Source organism: Marmota monax, unplaced genomic scaffold (assembly GCF_021218885.2).
Source record: "Marmota monax isolate L192 unplaced genomic scaffold, Marmota_monax_Labrador192_F-V1.1 WCK01_AAM20220418_F8-fsc01406, whole genome shotgun sequence".
Lineage (NCBI taxonomy): Eukaryota > Metazoa > Chordata > Mammalia > Rodentia > Sciuridae > Marmota > Marmota monax.
Genome location: NW_026694767.1, coordinates 23973 through 44490, shown reverse-complemented (window position 1 = coordinate 44490; position 20518 = coordinate 23973). Strand labels below are relative to the sequence as shown.

At 40.7% G+C, this 20518-nt stretch overlaps 2 pseudogenes; one reads left to right on the top strand and one right to left on the bottom strand.

Annotated features, from left to right (window-relative positions):
* Nucleotides 1-148: 148 nt before the first annotated feature.
* On the bottom strand, nt 149-15223 carry LOC124079539 (HLA class II histocompatibility antigen, DQ alpha 2 chain-like; annotated as a pseudogene).
* On the top strand, nt 15050-18227 carry LOC124079533 (ubiquitin-protein ligase E3C-like; annotated as a pseudogene).
* Nucleotides 18228-20518: the final 2291 nt, after the last annotated feature.

Genomic DNA, 20518 nt, shown 5'->3' with positions numbered 1-20518 from the left:
AGCCTGTGCCCCTGTCCAAGGTCAAGCCCATTCTTCAATTAGCCTAGAAGTTTTCCAAAGACATTTAGGCATACGGGATGCCAACCCTGCACTCCCAGGCTCCCTATCTCCAGTTCCAGATATGACACATCTGAGTCCTTACCTGTCTGTTTTCTAGGTTATCACACATGAGGTCCTATGGTGGCTGGAAGATCCACGGGAGTGCAGGACTTGGATGATGAAGATGGTGCTTATCACAACACCCATGAGGCCAAGAGCCAACCCCAGGGCACAGGCCACAGTCTCTGTCAGCTGTGACATAGAGGTTGGAAGCTCAGGTTCCGAGAAAAAAGAAACATAGTCACAGGACAGGGTGTGTCTGTGGGGAAAATGGTGCATGTGTTTAGAAATGCACAAGACACCTAGACTTTGAGAAAGAGTGAAGTCAATTATTGGACAACTTTGCAATTGTGGGAAATAAAGTTGTGGCAATGGGGGTTAAAGGTTTCAGGCAAGACAATGTAGCTTGGGGATAGAATTGGAAGGTAGACAAGTGATAATGGGATTTCAACATACCCCAGTGCTTGAGAAGTGGCTCTTCTAGGCCCCAGTGTTCCACCTTGCAGTCATAGAAATCCTCAGTGGAGGGGACAAAAGTGAGGTAACTGAACTTGGGGAAGGAGTGGTCACTCTTGGGATAGAAGATGGTCTTAGCAATACCTTCTGGAACTAAATGTCCACTGCAAAACCAAGTGATATTGATCACAGGAGGAAAGATGTTATCCACTAGACAGATGAGGGTGTTGGGAATGCCCAGGGTCACAGGAGATTTGGGGAACACAGCCACTTCAGGGATTTCTACAATAAAAACATCACATTTATTGGCATTTATGATAACTGTGCCTTGAGATTTTTAATCATTTTGGAGGCACCTAGTATTCCCCGGATACTAATGAGATATTTTCTTCTCATTTTAGAATAATTTTTATACCAGTTACTGCTTCTATTTTTTCACTTTGAAATACAAAACACATTTCTCTCTTTGGGCACCCACAGGGTGTGTGTGTGTGAGAGAGAGTGTGTGTTTGTGTGTGTGTGTGTGTGTGTGTGAGAGAGAGAGAGAGAGAGAGAGAGAGAGAGAGAGAGAGAGAAAGAAATGAACCAGCTTAGAGCTTCTTAGGCCAAGAAGTTGGGAATATCCTTGTGTAGGAATTCAAGGAACATCTCATGGAACCTAGCAGAGGGATATCTAAAGATTAAAAGAATATGATGTGGACTATACGTGTACTAGAAAGGGGGAAGAATTTACCATGTAATGGAAAGAACACTTGCCCCCGGGGAAGGAAGAGCTCAGACCTGGAATGTGAGGTAGGCACAGTGAAGAGAAGCAGAATGTGGACACTTACCATTGGTGGCAGGTGTAAATTTGGAATCTTTATTCAAAGTGTCCAAGTTTTTTTTTGACCACAACAAGGTTTCTCAGGGCCTTGTGAATTTCAAATGTTGCAAATTGCTAAACTCAGGCTGCCTCCACACAGTCTCCTTTTTTTTCAGGTCTACTTAGAACAGGTCATCTCCATCAAATTCATATGTAAACTGGCCATAATCACCAAATGTCTGGTAGATATTTGTGGCATAAATGCAGACATGGTCAGCTGGGGAATAACCATTCCGGAGCATGAAGATAAGAGTGGGCAGGTGAGATATAGGGAGAGGAAAAAAACTTCATAAACAAGAAGGCATAGGAAATACTGTGAATATTGCAGTGTATTACTCGAATTGGTTGCTATAATAAAATATCATAAACAACCTATATTATTCTGCTTCTGGACTCCCAAATCCAAATCTTTCCCAATTGCATTTATTCTATCTCAAGAGTCTCAGAGGTTTTTGACTTGTTTTGGCACCAACATAAAAGTATGAAGTCCAAACTCCCATCTAAATATCACCTAAATCAGATATCCCTGATTCAAGATATTCTGAGGAAAATTATTCTCCAGTTATGAAGCTGTGAAATCAAACATGTTGTGTGCTTCCAAAGTACAATGGTGAGGCAGATATCAGATAGACATGCCTGTTCAAAAATGGCAAAGTATGAAAAAAGAAAGGAATGGGAGGTCTTGATCAAGTCCAAAACCTTGCAAATAGAAAATAATTTTCTTTGGTTTGATGTTTTGACCTCAAGGTCTTGCCTGGAGTAGTATTTAGCCCTACAAGGCTCCAGAAGGTACTGACCCCATGGCTTTGGGAGGCTCCACCTTCATGCCATTTCTTTATCATGGCCCAACCTAGGTATTGGCTGTGTGCCTGGGTCTTACTGCCCTGGATCTTCTGGGCTTTACTCTAATAGGGGCTTTCTGCAGTGACTTCAATGTTTCCAGGGCACTTGCCCCCTAGGCCTTTGCTGGATGGTAGCAACTCCAATGACCTCTGAAATGCATTTGAGGTCATTCTTCCATTGCCTTGGATAACAGGTCCTGACTTCTCTTTAGATGGCTGACTAACCTTGCCATTGTCTTCAGACTAGCGCCTGGCTTTGGTTGAGATGACTAATCCATACTAATATCCTTATCAAATGGTTCCTTGGCCATAGCCTGCTCTTTCCCAAACAGGCCATCTCATTTTTTTTTCTTAAAAACTACACTTTAATAAGAAATAAATTCAATAAACAATGATAATACTGAGAACCAAGGCATTCAGGTTTCAAAATCATACTACTTTTCAGTTGATCCAATATGTTGTCAACTAAATGTTCAAAAGTTTGTTCACAGCCAACATTACTTATTAATATCACACATCTATTATTTCATACATTTACTTTCTTCTCCATAAAAGCCTGTTGATAAACATCTAAAATATCCAGGTTTAACATAGTTGAGATGAAGCTGGATCAAATACTGGTATCATTTTAAACTATCAACTCAAGTGTTTAAGTGTCACAAATTTATTCAACCAGCCAAACAAATGAAAATCATAATGGCAGAGAACGCATGGTAAATAAATCAAAACAATGGCATGTGTAACAGAAAGACAGAGCAGTGGCACATTAAACCAAAGCTAGTTAAATACAATACAACTGTCTATTGCATAGGACATAAACTGAAAATGGTTCCAAGTGAAACAACCTGATGGAGAGGTCACTGTGAAGCTGCCAACCGAGCTTCTGCTGACACTGACTGACCAAAGAAGATTCATGCATGATGCATCATCACACAGTTCCTTCAGAGAGAGAGTGTCAGCAACTGCTAGAAGTTACTCACAGTAACTGCTAAAAGTCTCTTACAGTAACTGCTTCTGTCACTGAGTAGTTAGGGGCCATCTGTCTCCCTCTTTAAGGAGACCTTCTTGCCATTTGCTTGGCGGTGGCACATTGAAAAAATGATCAGTGCTGTGGGATGAATTGGGCTTTATTGCTTTACTTCTTTACTTCTATTCTGTGCAGTTTCTAGAACCACTTTCACCTTGTAAGGGTATTTATAGGGTGTGTAGATGGAACCCAGCCTCAGGCACGGGAGGGACTATTGCAGCAGTCCAGTGAGGCATTCACTTTAGCATGATAGAGGTCTGTATTTGTCCCATCACAGGCATTATAATAGGGCAAGCTGAGTAGAAGTACTCAGAGCAGCTGGTGGGAGGACAGACACAGTCCCTGTTATAATGCTTGGAGCAGACTGGGCTGTTGCCACAAGAGAAAAGGCAAAGGCTGGTGATTTAATGTTGGCATCTCTGCAGGTGTCATTCGGAATCAGGAGCTCATTAGATGCATCTTCTTCTGGCTATCTTCTCCTTCCAGGCCATCTCATTTTTAACAATATGTATAGGCTGAGGATTATCCAAATTTTAAAGTTCTCCTGATTTTTTTTATTAACAACTTCATTTTAAGTCATTTATCATATAGTACAAATAGCCAAGAATATCCAACACTATGCTGAGAAATTTTCTTACCCAAATATACAATTGAATTTCTTACAACATCTACCTTCTAGGAAACACTAGGATACAAACACAGTTTAACCACATTCTTTGCCATAATCACTTTTACCACAGTTTACCATAATCACCTTTACCACAGTTCCTAATAACATGTACTTTATTTCCAACTGAGACCTCATCATCAGAATGACCTTTACTTCTGAAAATCTACAAGAAATTTTTTCAGGATTACTTTGATTCTTAGGTATTACTTAGCTATTCACTAAGAATTTGAAGCTCTCTTTTTATAGCTCTCTTCTTTTCCTTTTGGGCCTCTGCAAGAATCATTCTTCACGTTCTGTCCATGATTGTATGGACCTTTTATAGCACACAGCAGAAAATCTTTGCAGCCTGTATCCATTTTGCAGTTCCAAAGCTGTTTCCATACTGGTTACACCAGTACCGTACCCTTCTCCTGGTATCTATTTTCTATCTTAGTCCATTTGGGGTTGTTTTAACAGCATTCTATAAATTGGTTGAATTATAAACAGCAGAAATTTCTTTCTCTTAGTTCTGGGGCTTAGAAAAACTGAGATCAGGACACCAGCAGATGTGACTTTTGCAGAGCCTATTCTCTAGAAGGCCATCTTTTCACTATAACTTCAATAGCAGAAGGGGCAAGTGAGGCTGGGTGCAATAGTGTACACCTGTAATCCCAGTGACTCAGGAAGCTGAGGCAGGAGGATCGAAGTTCAAAAGCAGCCTCAGCAACTTAGCAAGGCCTAAGTAATTTAGTGAGACCCTGTCTAAAAGCAAAAAAGTAAATAAAGAATTGGGGATGTACTCAGTGGTAAAACACCCCTAAGTTTAATTCCTACTACAAAAAGACAGAAAGAAAGAAAGAAAGAAAGAAAGAAAGAAAGAAAGAAAGAAAGAAAGAAAGAAAGAAAGAAAAGGAAAAAAAGAAAGAAAGAAAAATAAAAATCCAGTGAGAATTTTTAGAAATATCTTATAGGGGCACTCGTCTCAGTCTAATAATCTATTAAAGTCCCAATCTCTTAAACCATCATCTCAGAAGGTAGGATTTGAACATATGAACTTGGGTAAAGGGACTAATAGCATGTGGTTTCCTAATTTGCATAGTCTGATGTCAAAGTCTCCATTTATGTCTTTTCCCTCTTTAAGTTATTGAGAGATAAGGTTTAAAAAATTGACTAAGTTTTAAATTTTAATTAACTAAAAATTAAATTTGTTTTTATGCAAATTGTGTTTTCCATGATAATGTATACTTCATAAGAAATAGGGATGTTATGTCTTATTCACTTCTGTACCTTGAGTACTTAGTAAACTTCATGGCACACAGTAGGAATTCAGTAACATTTATTAGATAAATAAATAAATGATGATTAGGAAATGTTTTAAAGATTTCATTGTATTCCATTTTTAATAATTTTCTTTGCTTGGATTTTTTTTTGGGGGGTTTAAACTTTAATGATTGTTTCAGTGTCCATGACATAGCCATGTAAAGGCCTAGAGAGGAGGCTGATATGTACTGGGGTGAGTCATAGATTAAGAAGGTATTGTGGAAATGAAACAGGAAATCAGAGAAAGTTAAAGACTGACTTAATTTAATCTGTTTTGCCCTCCTTTTAGTGCTTTGATGGTTAGATGTGACAGGACTTGGAGTATGATCTGACCAGCTGAGACTAACTTATTTCTAAGTCCCTAGGTTTTCCATCACACATTATTCCAGTTTTCTGAGACAAAAAACCAAGATGTTACACTTATAATAATGCCAAACCTTGGCACATATAGAGCTCTTTATTAATTAGAATATATATTTGATTATTTATTTTATTTGTGTGTTTCTCCGAATATTGTGTTAATTAATTATACACATGGAAAATCTGAAGATCAACATATGGAACTGACTTGCTCAATGTTATTCTGCTAATCCTTTTAATTTTTTCCATTCTAATGATCTTCAGTCAAATTTATTCTCCTTGCCTCTAAAGCCCAAACTTGTAAAATTTAAATTATGTTGGAAACAAACCAAAAAGTGACATACTATTTTCTGTATGGCAGAAACATTTATGGACTTAGTTATCCTAAGAAAATGGATAAAATAAGAATAAATCTGTAATGGCTTTGAGAAAGAGTTTAAAGTGGGCGAGGAGTAGTAGGTTCATAATCTGCTGTGAAAGGAAAGCAATACACTTGGAGAAAGATCTCTAATTTCAGGATTTATCATAAATTAATGCTGTAATAATGCTTGAGTATATCATTTGGTTCTGACTTTAGAAAGACAATAATGCCCTCTGTGAATACTCAGTGAGAGGTGGACATTGTAGAATTCAGTTTAGTCTACTAAGATTAGGTTTTAGGGGTTTTGGTTTCTTGGAGGGAAAATAAGTATAACAATTCAGATTCAGGGGAACTGTGGTTTCATATACTACTATGGGGCAACAAATTCAGACAGGTTTTGTTTTTCAATTTTCTCTCTCAGTCCTAAATCCTCCACCATGTACTCACCCACTATGTCTTCACCTCCACAGGGGCTCACGATGGCCGGCAGGGTGAGGGCCTCCAGGATCAGAGCTTTCTTCATGGCCACTGTCCTTTAAGGGAAACCTCCGAAGTCACTTTTCTGAATGGGGGAAGGGATGAGAACTGTGCAAAGAAAGTGACCTAAAGAGAACTCCTGGAAGAAAGCATTTAGGAGGAGCCCAGAGCTACCCTTGCTGTCTGGGGTTTCAGCCCATTAGAGAAACCCCTAGAGCTGACACCTCAGTTGCCAGTTGAAGTACTTTTACAAAGAGACCTGGAAGGAGCCTGTGAACTTCCCCTGTTTTGAATGCTGTAGGAGCACAGATTCACAATGGAGCAGAGGGAACTTTCATTCTGTAGATGGATGCTGAGAGCCATGGCCGAGTCTGTATGGCCCCTGGCATTTTGCCAACAGTATTGGTTGACAGGCGAGGCATTACTATCCGCCTCCTACTTTTGAGTTCTCGCGCTACTTGGAGTTCTCGAGCTACTTTGGAGTTCTCGTGCTACTTTGGAGTTCTCCTGGGGATTCCCGGGGATTCCCTGAGAGTTCCCATTGGTTGGGGAAGTGCAGGAGGAGGGATTTCCGGGAGAGATATTTCCGGCTGCGGGTTCCTGGATGAGCCGTGGCTTTAGGGAGAATTCCCCTGGAGCTGTGTGAAGTGTTTTCTTGCAGTTCAAAAATAAAGTTTGTTCCTGCTTCAGTGGCTCGTGATTTGTGTCCAGCCAGACTGCGGCAGATGGAGGAGAGGAACAGGAACCTCCATGGACCCTGGCAGAATGTGCAGATCTAGGGAGGAGCCTGGAGGTGGATGTTGCTGGGAAGCCTCATGGATGGTCACTGTATGGTGTCCATTGAGTCTGTATTAATTATTACTTCTCCAGGAAATCTTCATTGTGTCATGTCCCACTCCACCCCACTCCACATCCCTCCTCCTAGTGTTTTTGGTGACTGGGACATTAGAGAAACCAAATAAGCAAAATTTTGTTTTCAATATGTTTTTCTATATTTTGGGTTAGCTTTATTCTCAAAAAGATCTCAATTAGTAGGAATCAAGTAACATTTTATGTTGTCCTATTTCTGTACTTCCAATTAAGCAAGTTCTTCATTCATAGTCTCAAAAGCCCCAGAAATTTAAACATCTATATTTTCAAATAATTAAAAAAATGTGTAGTATCAAGTAGAACCACCCACACTACATGTCCTTTTCTACATCTTCCTGATTTTTTTTCTACTTAATGTGCTCCTTATGATCTGTCTGTGTATGGTGTTACATATTTTAAGTTGAAGTTTGTGGATATGTTCATCAATGATAACTGCCTCCATTAATTATGCCTCCCAGAAACTATGAACCCCTGTGGAGTTTCACATCTATCTAAAGTTAGCATTAAAACTTTTGGCATAGATTTTTGAAGCTACTGAAAGTCTTATGCTTTACTATTTCCACATATGCATCTGTAATTAGAAGTTGTTTCTGGATCCACTCAGGACCTATTCCATTTACTTTGTAGCTTCTAACTTTCTGAATAACACACCATAATTGTTGCTTTTATCATTCTAACTTACATTCTGTCTTTAAAATCTCTTGAGTTTCTGCTGAGGGCCATTGCTAAGTAAGAATGACGCATGGCATGACCCAGGTCATTTGCAGTGACATTGCATGTAAGGTGACCTTGCTCAAGGACCAGGGCGGATGGGGGTTTAGGACAATCCGGGTTTAAGGCGGTTCCAGGTTTAAGGTGTACCCTGCTGGGAATAGGGCATATCCTGCTGCCTCAGGCGCGCCTGCTCCTTGAGTTCCCGTTGAGTTCTCGCGGAATTGAGAGAGTATTTGGGATTTTCCCCCAGAACGTGTGTAGAGTGCCGGTGTGAGTTCGGGAATAAAGAATTGTTGTTTGAATCTACAAGGCTGTGAGTGGCTCGTGATTTTGTGCCCAGCCAGACTGCGGCAAGTTTCTAGCAGCAGACAAAACACTTTTTGCAATTTGATCTATTATTTTTTTGATAAAAAATTTCATTTAGTAGTCTGAGATTTTTAATGCATTAGATCTGAACACCATCAAACAGTGTCTAGTTTCAGAGCTCAGATAGGATGAAGGAAAATCCAGTCAAATTCCTGCTACCAGATAATAGATGGCAGATTTTTATGTGCATGCATGCATTTGTGTGTGTATTGTGCATGCAACTTTGAGGAAGATTGGGGAGATCAATTACTTTTTCTGTTTTTCTGTCTCCTTTATCCATTATACTTTTTCCCCCTTTTTGGTACTGGGGATTGAACCCAGGAAAATTCTACCACTGAGCTACACCTCCAGCACTTTTTAATTTTAATTTTGAACAGGGTGTCACTTACTTGTTATCCTCCTGAGTCTCCCAAGTCTCTGGGATTATAGGTGTGTGTGCACCACTGTGCTCAGGTATCCATTAAACTTTTAACCACTTCTTGGTTGTTTTGAGCCTAACATGGTAACTTTACAGTTAGCAAAGCAAAGTTATTAGCATAATTATCTGAGTAAAAAGAAAGAATAACATTTTGATAATGACTAACACAAGGTTTCCTTTTATTTGATGAGGAAAGAAAATGTTTCTCTTGCTAATTTAGTGGGAGGAGATGGAAGCTTAAATCATGTAAATTTTTCTAATAATTTGCTAGTATTCTCAAACATTAGAAGTATACTGAAGCTTAAATCATGTAAATTTTTCTAACAATATGCTAGTAGTCTCAAACATTAGAAGTATACTAAGGGCAAATATTTTTTGATATAAAATGTTATACTCAAAGTGAATGGTATACAGTGCCCATCCTTCTTTTCTTTAATGCAGGTTTTCTGAGTGATTTCCTGAACAGCACTCAAGTTAGTATTAGTCAACATGGATAATACAATAAAAATCTGTATTTTTTCAAGGGCTGTACAATCAAAGTTTTGCTATTAGTTCCATAACCTCTTTGTAGTCACAGCATCCACCTGAGGTTGAAGTTCATCATGGTAGGAGAGTTGAGCAAGACTTAGGATAGTGCATGGACTTCATATTAAAAAGACAGGAATTTGGGGCAGGAGTTGTGGCTCAGTGGTAGAGCACTTGCCTGACGCACTTGAGGCACTGGGTTTGATCCTCAGCATCACATAAAAATAAATAAACAAAATAAAGATATTGAGTCCATCTACAACTAAAGAAGTATATTAAAAAGACAGGAATTTAAGTTCTCTCTCATTTATCAGCTACGTGGCTTTGGACAATTGATGTACATAATCTTAGCCCAGTGTTCTTATCTATAAAACAGAAATGGTAAGTCTTACCGTATAATTAGCAGACCAAACACTTTTTGCTATTTGATCTGTTATTATTTGATAAAAATTTTGTTTAGTAGCCTGGCATAAAAACAGTAAAGACAATGATAATGAAGTAAATGTAACCTAAATCATATGTAAATATATGCATTCAATTAGTTGGCATAAGCTATTCATAAATCTCCTTTCATCATTTTGCTGTGTGTAGGATCTGTAACGATAGACGTACTTTCATTTTCTTTTTTTTTAAAGAGAGAGAGAGAATTTTTTAATATTTATTTTTTAGTTTTCAGCAGACACAACATCTTTGTTTGTATGTGGTGCTGAGGATCAAACCCAGGCCGCACGCATGCCAGGCGAGCGCACTATTGCTTGAGCCACATCCCCAGCCCAACCTACTTTCATTTTCTTACTGGTAATTTCTCTTTCTTTCTTCTTTCCTGGAAGTTTATACATTTTTATTAATAATTACACAGTATCATCTTTAGTGTTTGATAATGCTGTTTGCCAGTTTTCTTTTGCATTGGTATCTGCTTTTAGTTTTATATTTTTTTCTATCTTATACTTTCTTTAGGTCTATGACTTTTTTCTGCCTTCTCAAGGTTGAAACTCATATCACTAATTAAACTTCTCTTCAGTTGCAGTGCATATATTTAAAGGGATTAATTTCCCTTTGAGGTCTACTTTAACTGAATCTCATATATTTCGATATAGTGTTGGTCCAACTGATGTGTTCACATTGCTAACAATAATCCAACTCTCCATTTCTGATTTATGTTCTAAGGCAGACAAGAAATTCATATGTAACCCACTGTTACAGTATAACCAAAAGGCAGAAAATACTATGAATTTTGAATTAATGCATCAATAGGGAAATAAATACCCAAATCTATCAAAGCCACATTGGATACTGGTTTAATGACTCATCTAATGGAGACTGACTGGAGAAGAAGGTATTGCATGGGGGGCTTCAGAGGAATAGACAGAAAATCAATCTTGTAAAAATAACCTTCTAATTTGAGTGAAGACATTTTGAAAACTAGCCTGGGACCTAGAATACAGGATGCTGTATTCCACGGTTGCTGTGGAATCTAATGAAAGGGGCTTGAATGTGGACAGAATCAGAGGTGATAGACTTGGGAAGGTGTTGATCTTGGGAGTAGAGTGGGGACTTCAATGGTTTGGGCTCCTGTAAGAGACATAGCAGTAAAAAGAAAAAGGAAGTAAGTGGAGGGATTGAAGTATTTTCAGAAACAAAAAGGAATCACAAAATCAGACCAATTAACTTCTGATACGTTATTGAAACTGCACTGCCCTGTACTAGCACTAGAGGGTCATCTTGAACTAAGAAACTCAGCAAGCCACAAAAATTCTTCCCTTAATATTCAAACCACTGTGCATAGCACAGGAAAATAGACTTCACAGAATAAACCAAAAACTGCAGATGTGATCTATTAAAGACTCTGCTATCTAGCATATAGTGTCTCCAATACAAGAATAAAGAGAGGAACAAGAACAACTTCAACACCAGTAATGAAGCCCAAGGGAAGTGTAACACCGGGCCCAGATGGAATCAAGCATTCATGAATTGAAGGAAAATTCAAATTAGAAATCAAATGAACAGAATACAGAAAGACATGAGTTAACTCAGGAAAGAAGAAAAAGACAAAAATCCCTTTGAAAACAAAGACTAAATGACAAATGAATAAAGTTTTGAAATTAAAACATAACAAAGGGCATTGTAAAATGGCATAAGAACAGTAAAGAAAATGATGATGAAGTAAATAGGTAAATGAGTATCAGCAATTGCGTGAGTTTCCTAATGTTGCAAAACATGTTACCATGAAGAGCAGTTAGAAATAACACAAATATATTTCCTCATAATTCCTGTAGGCCGTAAGTCCAGTTGCAACTTAGCTGGGTCCTCTACTTGAGGTCTCACAGCCTACAATCAAGCTAGGCCAGGGTGCATTGCTAACTGGAGGTTTGACTAGAGAAGAATCCACTTCCAAGCTCAAGTAGGCAAGATCCATCTACTTGGGGGTGAAGCACTGAGGGTCCTGTTTCATGCAGACTGCTGACCAGGATCCCCACTTAGTTGCTACAGGCCACATGAACTTTCACAGGTGCTAACACAACCTGAAATTTATTTCAAAGGCAGCAAGAGAGAATCTCTCAAACATGTTAAGATAAAGTTTCACATACAAAACACAACCATGGAGCAATATTCTATCACCTTTGACCTATAACTTCTAGTGAAGGAAGGACATCCTATTACATATGCCAAGTAGCATAGCCTTATCATCTTTGCCACATCATTCTGGTTAAATTCAAATCACTAGAGGGAGGAGATTACACAGGGTGTTACTCATTAGGGGTCACTTTGATGTACATCTACCTTCTGGCCCTAATAGCTTATATGTTTCCCATGTGTAAAATATATTTATTATATGCCAAAGTCCAAAAGTCTCATTCTATGATAACAACAGCCCACAGTCCAAAATTTCACATAAATCAGGTCCAGCTGAGGATGAGGCACCTGGGAATAATTCAGTACAACTTCTGCAATAGGATTCTTTTCCATCTGTGGAATTGTGAAGCTAGGGACAAATTATCTACCTCCAAAATACCCAGTTTATCCTTGTGGGGCAGGCATAGGGTAAGAGATACAGGCATTCTTGTTTAAAAAGGGAGAAAGTAGAAAGTTAAAAGGGCTCACTGGTCCATGCTGGTTCTGAATTCCAGATGGGAAAACTCTATCCAGACCACTTGGGCTAGGTTCTAAGGACTGGGAGTAATCTACACCCTTTTACAGGTGTGGAAGGGAAGGGCCAGCTTCCTTCTTGCAGGATGACAATGCCCCTTACTCTTCCAGGCTTCGGTGGCTCTTTGCTGTGTTCTCTGGGTTTTGGGTCTGCCCTGAATCATCCTTCTTGTTTCATGGAATGTGCATGTGTTTGCAACTGAATAGTTTTATCCATTCACTTCCTGCTAGTGGAATTTTGAGATCCACAAGGCTGCTTTCACCTGCTTTTTCCCATTTAGTTTAGGCAAACACGTTTCTTAAAACCTTTGTTGTGTTTTCAGCGTATTTCAGGGAGATTCAAACTAGTAGAGTGAAAAGCCACATCCATCAATCTTTTTGAGACAGTCTCTTCTCTGTGTGCTCTCTGCTGAGGTGGTTGAGGGACAACAGCTGAGAGAACAGGTGAGAGGATCCTTTGTGTGACTGAATTCTCTATCCATTTGATCTTCCTGTGGTACATCTGCCACAGTGATGCAGTGATTGGCACAGAGGACAGGCAAAAGAAGGCAAACATACACAGAGTGAAATCCATAAAGAAGAAAGAATAAGACAGTGTTAGGGTTATTCTATTTCTAAATTGCTTTCATTCTTGGGTATAAAAAGGGGGCAGTCCTTAAGGCAGATGCAGAAGTACTAAACAGTTATCAATTTAGAGTCTTTGGATAATGGTGTCACAGTCATGGAAAACCAGAGGAGGGAGAGAAAGAAGAAATAAAAACTAGACTCCTGTTCAATCTATACTGAAACACATAATTAAGAAAATATATTGCTGTGTACAGGTATTCTAGAAAAAAGACATTAGGAAGAAAATAGAAAAAAACAATAGAACACTTTTCTTGAGTAAAGTCTTTGGATGGAAAAGATTCATTCATAATTTAAAGGAATTAAACAGGAATTAAATCTGCAGATTCATAGGTAGTGATAAAAATTTTGACTACAAGATAGAGAAACAAAAGAAAAAGAAAAAAAATATTTAAAATGTCTAAGAAACTTTCAGAAAGGCAATAGGCCAACAATTATATGTAAAAGGATAAGAACCAAACAGAAAATATTTATTTTCTGAAAGAAGAAAAACTGAGCAACAACCATTGGAAATAGTGGGGAAAAGTATTGCTAAGAAGAGTTATTTCAAAACTTTCCTTTCCTTGTGTGGCAGATTCAAAATTTTTGCCATGCATTCAGAGACTTAAATTACAGTAAACATTTTTTGAGTTATGTTTGGTCTTTCTTTTGAAAAATTGTGCTAAAACACATTGATTTGCTGTGAGAAGTTCAAGATGCCTAGGATATCCACATCTGAAGGGTATTAATTAGGTCATGCGCACCAGCAGGGGGAGACTCTGCACTTTAGGAGTTCCAGGCGCACTGCTGCTCTCCCTTCCCCTCCCAGGTCTCCCTGGGAAAGGCCAGCAGTTCTACCCAGAGCCTGGCAACCAGCTCAGTTCTGATTTCACTGACTATTCCATCATATTTTTAGTAAATGACGCTATCTGAGGTGTGGGTTTGGATGTTTGAGCAGCAAAAAAGCATGAAATAGAGCAGGACTTCAACTCTGCTTTTGCTTTCAGACTCAGAAACTATGAGGTTACTTATGTAAAATTACATGCTTAGGAAAGTAACTTCACTACCTTCCCTCTAGTGCAAGCCACAACGCTTGTTCCTACTGCTTTCATAATTCTCTGCCACTGTCAAATGAATTCTTGATACTTCAACAAGTCATATTTCATTTTATAATTTATATTTAAAAATTATCAGAAGAGTACACATACTTTAAATATTAAAGAATAGAGAGGTGTTTTAGTAAAAAACGGGGGAACTTCATACATATATAATAATAATAATATTGATAGATTCTTATTGGGTAATTTAAACATGAATGGACTCTGAGTTATGTTAAATGCTTCTTTGGGGATTATCTAAGGATCAATGAATTTGCAAGGATTCAAATTATACAAAGTTTGCCTACTGACCAAAATGAAATAAAATTAGAAATAAATGCAAAAATATATTGTCAAATATTTGAAAACTAAAACAGTGCTTTTGAATAAAACATGGATTAGGGAAGAAAATCAGAAAGGGATTTAAAAATTATTTTGAGATGAATGAAATAAAACACAATATACCACAATTTATACATCTAAAGCAGTGTTTCAATAAATAATCACAATAATTATTCAGTCATTTATTGGAGGCTACAGAGACAGAAAACAATGAAGAGAGATCTCAAATCAATGAACTACGAAACTACCCTAAGAAATTAGAAAACCCTGGAGCTCGGTGGCCTCCATCTTCCGTCCGGTCACAGCAGCGGTGAAGACGCGGGGTCCACGGGCTCTGCTTGGCGGCGGGCGTGGACCAGACAGGAGCTTGGAGGATGCCCGCCCCTTTGCCGCCCGCGCGTGGCCGTCGGCGGAGTGCGGAGCGCAGACACCGCCAGGAGCGCCAGACCCGCCAGAGGCCCCGCGTCCCCCCTTCCCCCCACGTCCGGCCGCGCAGATGGGATAGGAGGCAAAGATGTTCAAATTCAAAGGGGTCTTAAAAAGGAGGCCCAAGGTGTAGCTTGGTGGCGCCAGCAGGAAGGAAGAAAAGGCTTCTCTTTTACGTCGCACTCAGGAAGAAAGAAGGAAAAGAAGAAGAAAGGCGAAGATTAAAAAAATGCAATAATTATTCAGTCATTTATTCCAGGCTACAGAGAAAGAAAACAGCAATATTCCCTCCAGAGAAGTGCGTTCGATCTCTGTGCACACTCGGCAGAGTCTGGTAGCACTTTCTCCATCACTAATGCCCCCTATCTTACCCTTCTGGTAAGGCAGCTTCTGTTTTTATACAAACAAAACGAAGACGCAAAATGATTGATATGGCTGTATTAGAGCTTAATTAAACACAGCTCCCTGTTTGTCAAGCAACTGGATGGATCCGAGAGACCAACATGCTTATTTCAGATAAAGAGGCTCATGAGCCTCTGCTGCAGGTGGCTGCAGAGGTGTAATGATGACCGTTTGAATGTTGCACTTCCAATGCGAATGCTTGAGGTCTTTTCCTCTGAGAATACTTCCTTGCCTGTTTTACTAGATGCTAGCTATGTGGTGTCAGTAATTGAACAGGTTTTGCACTACATGATCCACAATGGGTATTATAGGTCTCTCTATTTGTTGATTAACAGCAAGATTCCATCAAGTATTGAATATTCTGATTTATCACGAGTTCCTATAGCAAACATTTTGCTGGAGAATGTCCTAAAACCGTTGCACTTTACCTACAGCTCCTGCCCAGAAGGTGCAAGGAAGCAAGCTTTTTCAGCCTTCACAGAGGAGTTTCTGGCAGCACCTTTTACAGATCAGATTTTCCGCTTGTCATTCTGGCATTAGCAGATGTACAGACCATTGTCCCTTAAGAGCCCTTTCTGAATGCACTATTGTTACTAGAGAGTAGATGTTCAAAAAGGAGTGGTGGAGCACCTGGCTTTTCTATTTTGTTTTAACTGTTGGCGAAAATGACTTGGGGGTGCTCTCTGAGGAGGGCCTGCTGGTGTATCTGCACGTGCCCCAGACTTTCCTCTCCCAGTTACCTGCCTCCCCTGAAGGTGCCAGCTCCCAGGACTCCACCAGTTACTCTGAGAATGAGAGTGAGGAGGCCGACAAGCCCGCCAGGCCCCAGGACTGCAGAGTCTCTGCCCCATACATCACCCAGGAATGTCTGAAGAAGCTGGACACGAAGCAACAGACCAGTGCCCTGCTGAACCTGGTGTGGAGGGACTCGGCCAGTGAGGAGGTCTTCACCAGGATGGCTCCATCTGCCACACGTTGATGGTGCCCAAAGTCAGGCTTCTCTACAGTTTAGCCTTCAATGCCAGGTTTCTGTGGCATCTTTGGGTCCTCATCTCTTCTATGACAACACGGATGATCACAGGGCCGATGGTGCTGCTGCTTCAGGTGATATCCAGGGGCTATCCCATGTCCTTGGAGGACTCAGGCCACATCACCCCGCTCTTTTACCTCTTCAGCTCCCTCTTCAGTCACTCACTGATTTCCATCCATGATAACGAATTCTTCTGAGATCCCATAGAAGTTGTAGGGCAGAGGCGGTCTTCCATGATGCCCTTCACGCTGGAGGAGCTGGTCGCCCTGTCCCGCTGCCTGCGCCATGCCTGCCTGGGCATCATCAAGCTGGCCTACCCAGAAACAAAGCATGTCACCACCTTTCAGAGCATCAGCGTGACCACCAGCTCTGAGATGCAGCAGTGTATACAGATGGAGCAGAAGCATTGGAATTCAGTTGTTTAAGGTTATCACCAACCTAGTGAAAATGCTGAAGTCCAGAGACACGAGGGGAAACTTTTGTCCTCCAAATCATTGGCTATCAGAACAAGAAGATATTAAAGCAGATAAGGTCACCCAGCTCTATGTGCCCACATCCAGACATGTATGGAGGCTCCTTCGGATGGGGAGGATTGGCCCGCTGCAGTCTACCCTGGAGGTGGGCCTGGAGTCCCCACAGCTGTCTGTGTCTGAGGAGTGGCAACTGACTGTCCTGACAGAGCTGCCTTTTGTGGTCCCCTTTGAGGAGCAAGTGAAGATCTTTCAAGGTTGATTTACGCAGATTAACAAGAAGTTCAAGGGGATGGCCCATTTCTGGATGGAATTAATGTCACAATAAGAAGAAACTATATTTACAAAGATGCTTATGACAAACTTTCCCCAGAAAATGAACCTGATTTGGAAAAGCAGATCTGTGTGCATTTGCTCAACGTCCATGGCCTGGATGAAGCTGGCATCGATGGTGGTGGTATTTTCAGGGAGTTTTTAAATGAACTACTAAAATCAGGATTTAACCCTAACCAGGGGTTCTTTAAGACTACTAATAAAGGGCTTCTGTACCCCAGCCCAGCTGCTCAGATGCTCTGGGAGATTCTTTTGACAGACATTACTACTTCCTAGGCAGGGTGCTTGGAAAGGCTCTCTATGAAAACCTGCTGGTGGAGCTGCCCTTTGCTGGCTTCTTCCTCTCCAAGCCGCTGGGCACCAGTGCTGACGTGGCCATCCACCACTGACCTCCTTAGACCCCGAGGTCTACAGGAACCTGCTGTTCCTCAAGAGCTCAAGGAAGACACAGAGGAGCTGGCACTGAACTTCACCATGGTGAACAATGACCTGGGAGAGCCCCAGGTGGTTGAACTCAAGCTTGGTGGGAAAGATATCCCTGTCACCAGTGCCAACCACATTGCATACATCCTCCTGGTGGCCGACTACAGGCTGAACAAGCAGATCCACCCACACTGCCTGGCTTTCCCACAGGGCCTGCCTAACATCCTTAGCCTGGAGTGGCTCCTAGTGTTTGACCAGCAGGAAATTCAGGTATTAATTTCTGGTGCACAAGTTCCCATAAGTCTGGAGGACCTAAAATCCTTTACGAACTATTATGGAGGCTATTCTGCCAATCACCCTGTCTTTAAAATCTTCTGGAGAGTGGTAGAAGGTTTCACTGATGAAGAGAAGCTCAAGCTGCTCAAGTTTGTGACCCCTCTCCTGGGGTTCCAGGAGTTATACCCGGCCTTTTGCATTCACAATGGGGGCTCCCCACAGCCAGCACCTGCATGAACCTACTGAAGCTCCCAGAGTTTTACGAGGAGACCCTTCTGCGAATCAAGCTGCTCTATGCCATCCAGTGTGCTGCTGGCTTCGAGCTGAGCTGAGCTGGACCCGACCCTCACAGAGCAGCCAGCACCTTCCCAGGCCCAGAGAGAGCTCAGGATGGACCCCGGCTCTCCAGGCTCCTCCCTCCTTCTGACATTCCTCCCTCCCTTCATTTTTTAGATGATTTTTATTACAACATGGTCACTTATTTAGATGGACGTTGCTTTTCAGATAACTTAAAATAACAATTGTTTTTGTGCCAGGTGGCTGATGTAGTCACTTTGCCAAGAAGAGCACAGTTTTTAGACTAGTGGCATCTCAGTGAAATTAACCAAAGATGAAGCTTTGGCTTTGCTGATCTTGTTAGACTCCTTCTGAGCCTTGGCCACTACCTCCTGTGTGGGCACCCCAAAGTCTGTGACCAACTGAGAGGCCCAGGTGCTGCCACTACTTCTCATGTGGTTGATTGTTTACAAGCCTAATTGTTAAAACTAAAGGCACTTTCTGCTGCTCCCCCCCCACCCTGGTTAGGTTTGGACAGTAGGTGATGGTAGTGGTAATTGTGTTTTTCTTACCATTTCTCTCAGCTGGGACTGACATGCTTGTTCTCAGTATAGCATTGACCTGCATCATGATGGCTTGGGTATTGCCGTGAGGGTGTGAGGTGGTCACTGCATTCTCCTCTGTGTATCTCCACGTGGTGCCTGGAGAGCTTCCGGGGGAGGCCAAGCACACATGTAACCTGCAGTGAATAGTAGCTGGGGGCTTGGAGGCCCATCAGCTTCTATTAAAGTCATTTGACCAAAGTGGCAGGCTGTGTCTCTCCGTGACCACACGCCCTCCTCAGTCTGACTGCAGTGCCCATCACCCAGGGCGTCTTGAGGTACCTTACACCCTGTGCTTCCAGCTGCTGCTCTGACATGGAGATAGGCATCCCTGGTGCGTGTGGGGACAGGGAGTCTCACATAGGCACTTTATCAGGTCCTCAGTCCCCTCAACAGCATCGGGGTGCTGGCTACTTGGGCAGCCGAGCTGGTGCTGGGGAGAGCTGCAGACCCCGTCCCTCTGCACCCAAGTCCCCTCCACTGGAGGCCTGTAGGCCTTTGTAGTCAATAGACCAGAATTAGCAATATGCTTCTAAATGGGAAAACAAATAGAACGACACTTTTAAGACAATGACTGTCAATCAAAACAAAATGTATAATTTCTTAATTTGAATAACAAATTATTTAAATGCTAAAAAAAGAAATTAGAAAACCATGTATTACTTCCCTTTCCATTGCAGTATAAATCCTAATAAAGCCTCCTTCTGATGTACAAAATAAGAAATTATAAACTTAATATCAATATAAGCCTAAATTAAGCAGAAGAAAGGAAATAATAAAGTACAAATCATTGGCATGGAAACCAGAGAAATGAGAGAAAACTAAGTGAAATAAAAATATATTTATTTTTCTGGAGGTCACTAAAATTGATGAGCTTATAGTGAGCCTAACCAGGAAAGAAAAAGACAATTTACCAATATGAGGAATGAGAGAAGAGACATCATTGCAGATTGTGCAAAGATTAAAATAATTATGAAAAACTTTATGCGTATAAATTGGACCACTTAGATGAAATAGGAAAACTCCTTGATAAATAAAACTGCTGAAGGTCATTCAAGAAAATGCAGTAACTTAGCCCACGTGGTAGTGAATGCCTGTAATCCTGGCAGCTGAGGCAGGAGGATCTGAATTCAAAGCCAGCTTCAGCATCTTACCAAGGGCCTAAGCAACTCAGTGAGACTCTGTCTCAAAGTAAAAAATAAAAAAGATCTGGGGAGTGTCTCAGTGGTTAAGTGCCCCAGGGTTCAATCCCCCAGTACCCCACCCCACAAAAAAGGAATAACCTAAAACAGCCTTGTACCTAATAAATACATTGAATTTTTAGCTAAAATCCTTTCCTCAAGGATGCTCCAGGCCCTCCCAGGTGATTTCATTGACAAATTCTTCCAAGCACTTAAAGAATCCATAACATCATTATATAAATTGTTACAGAAAATGAAAGAAGAAGGCATACATCTCACCTCTTGTCATCAAATTAATCTTCTACCACATTAAATATACTACAAGAAAACCCTCATGAGCTAATATCTTCATAAGTATAGATGAAAAGTTCTCAATGCAATTTTAGTTAAACCAAACTCAACAACATATATGAAGAATAATTAAGCACAACTAATCAAAGAATGCAAGTTTTTTTTTAGCCTGAAAAACTTTACCTGCCGCAGTCTGGCTGGGCACAAATCACGAGCCACTGAAGCAGGAACAAACTTTATTTTTAAACTGCAGGAAAACACTTCACACAGCTC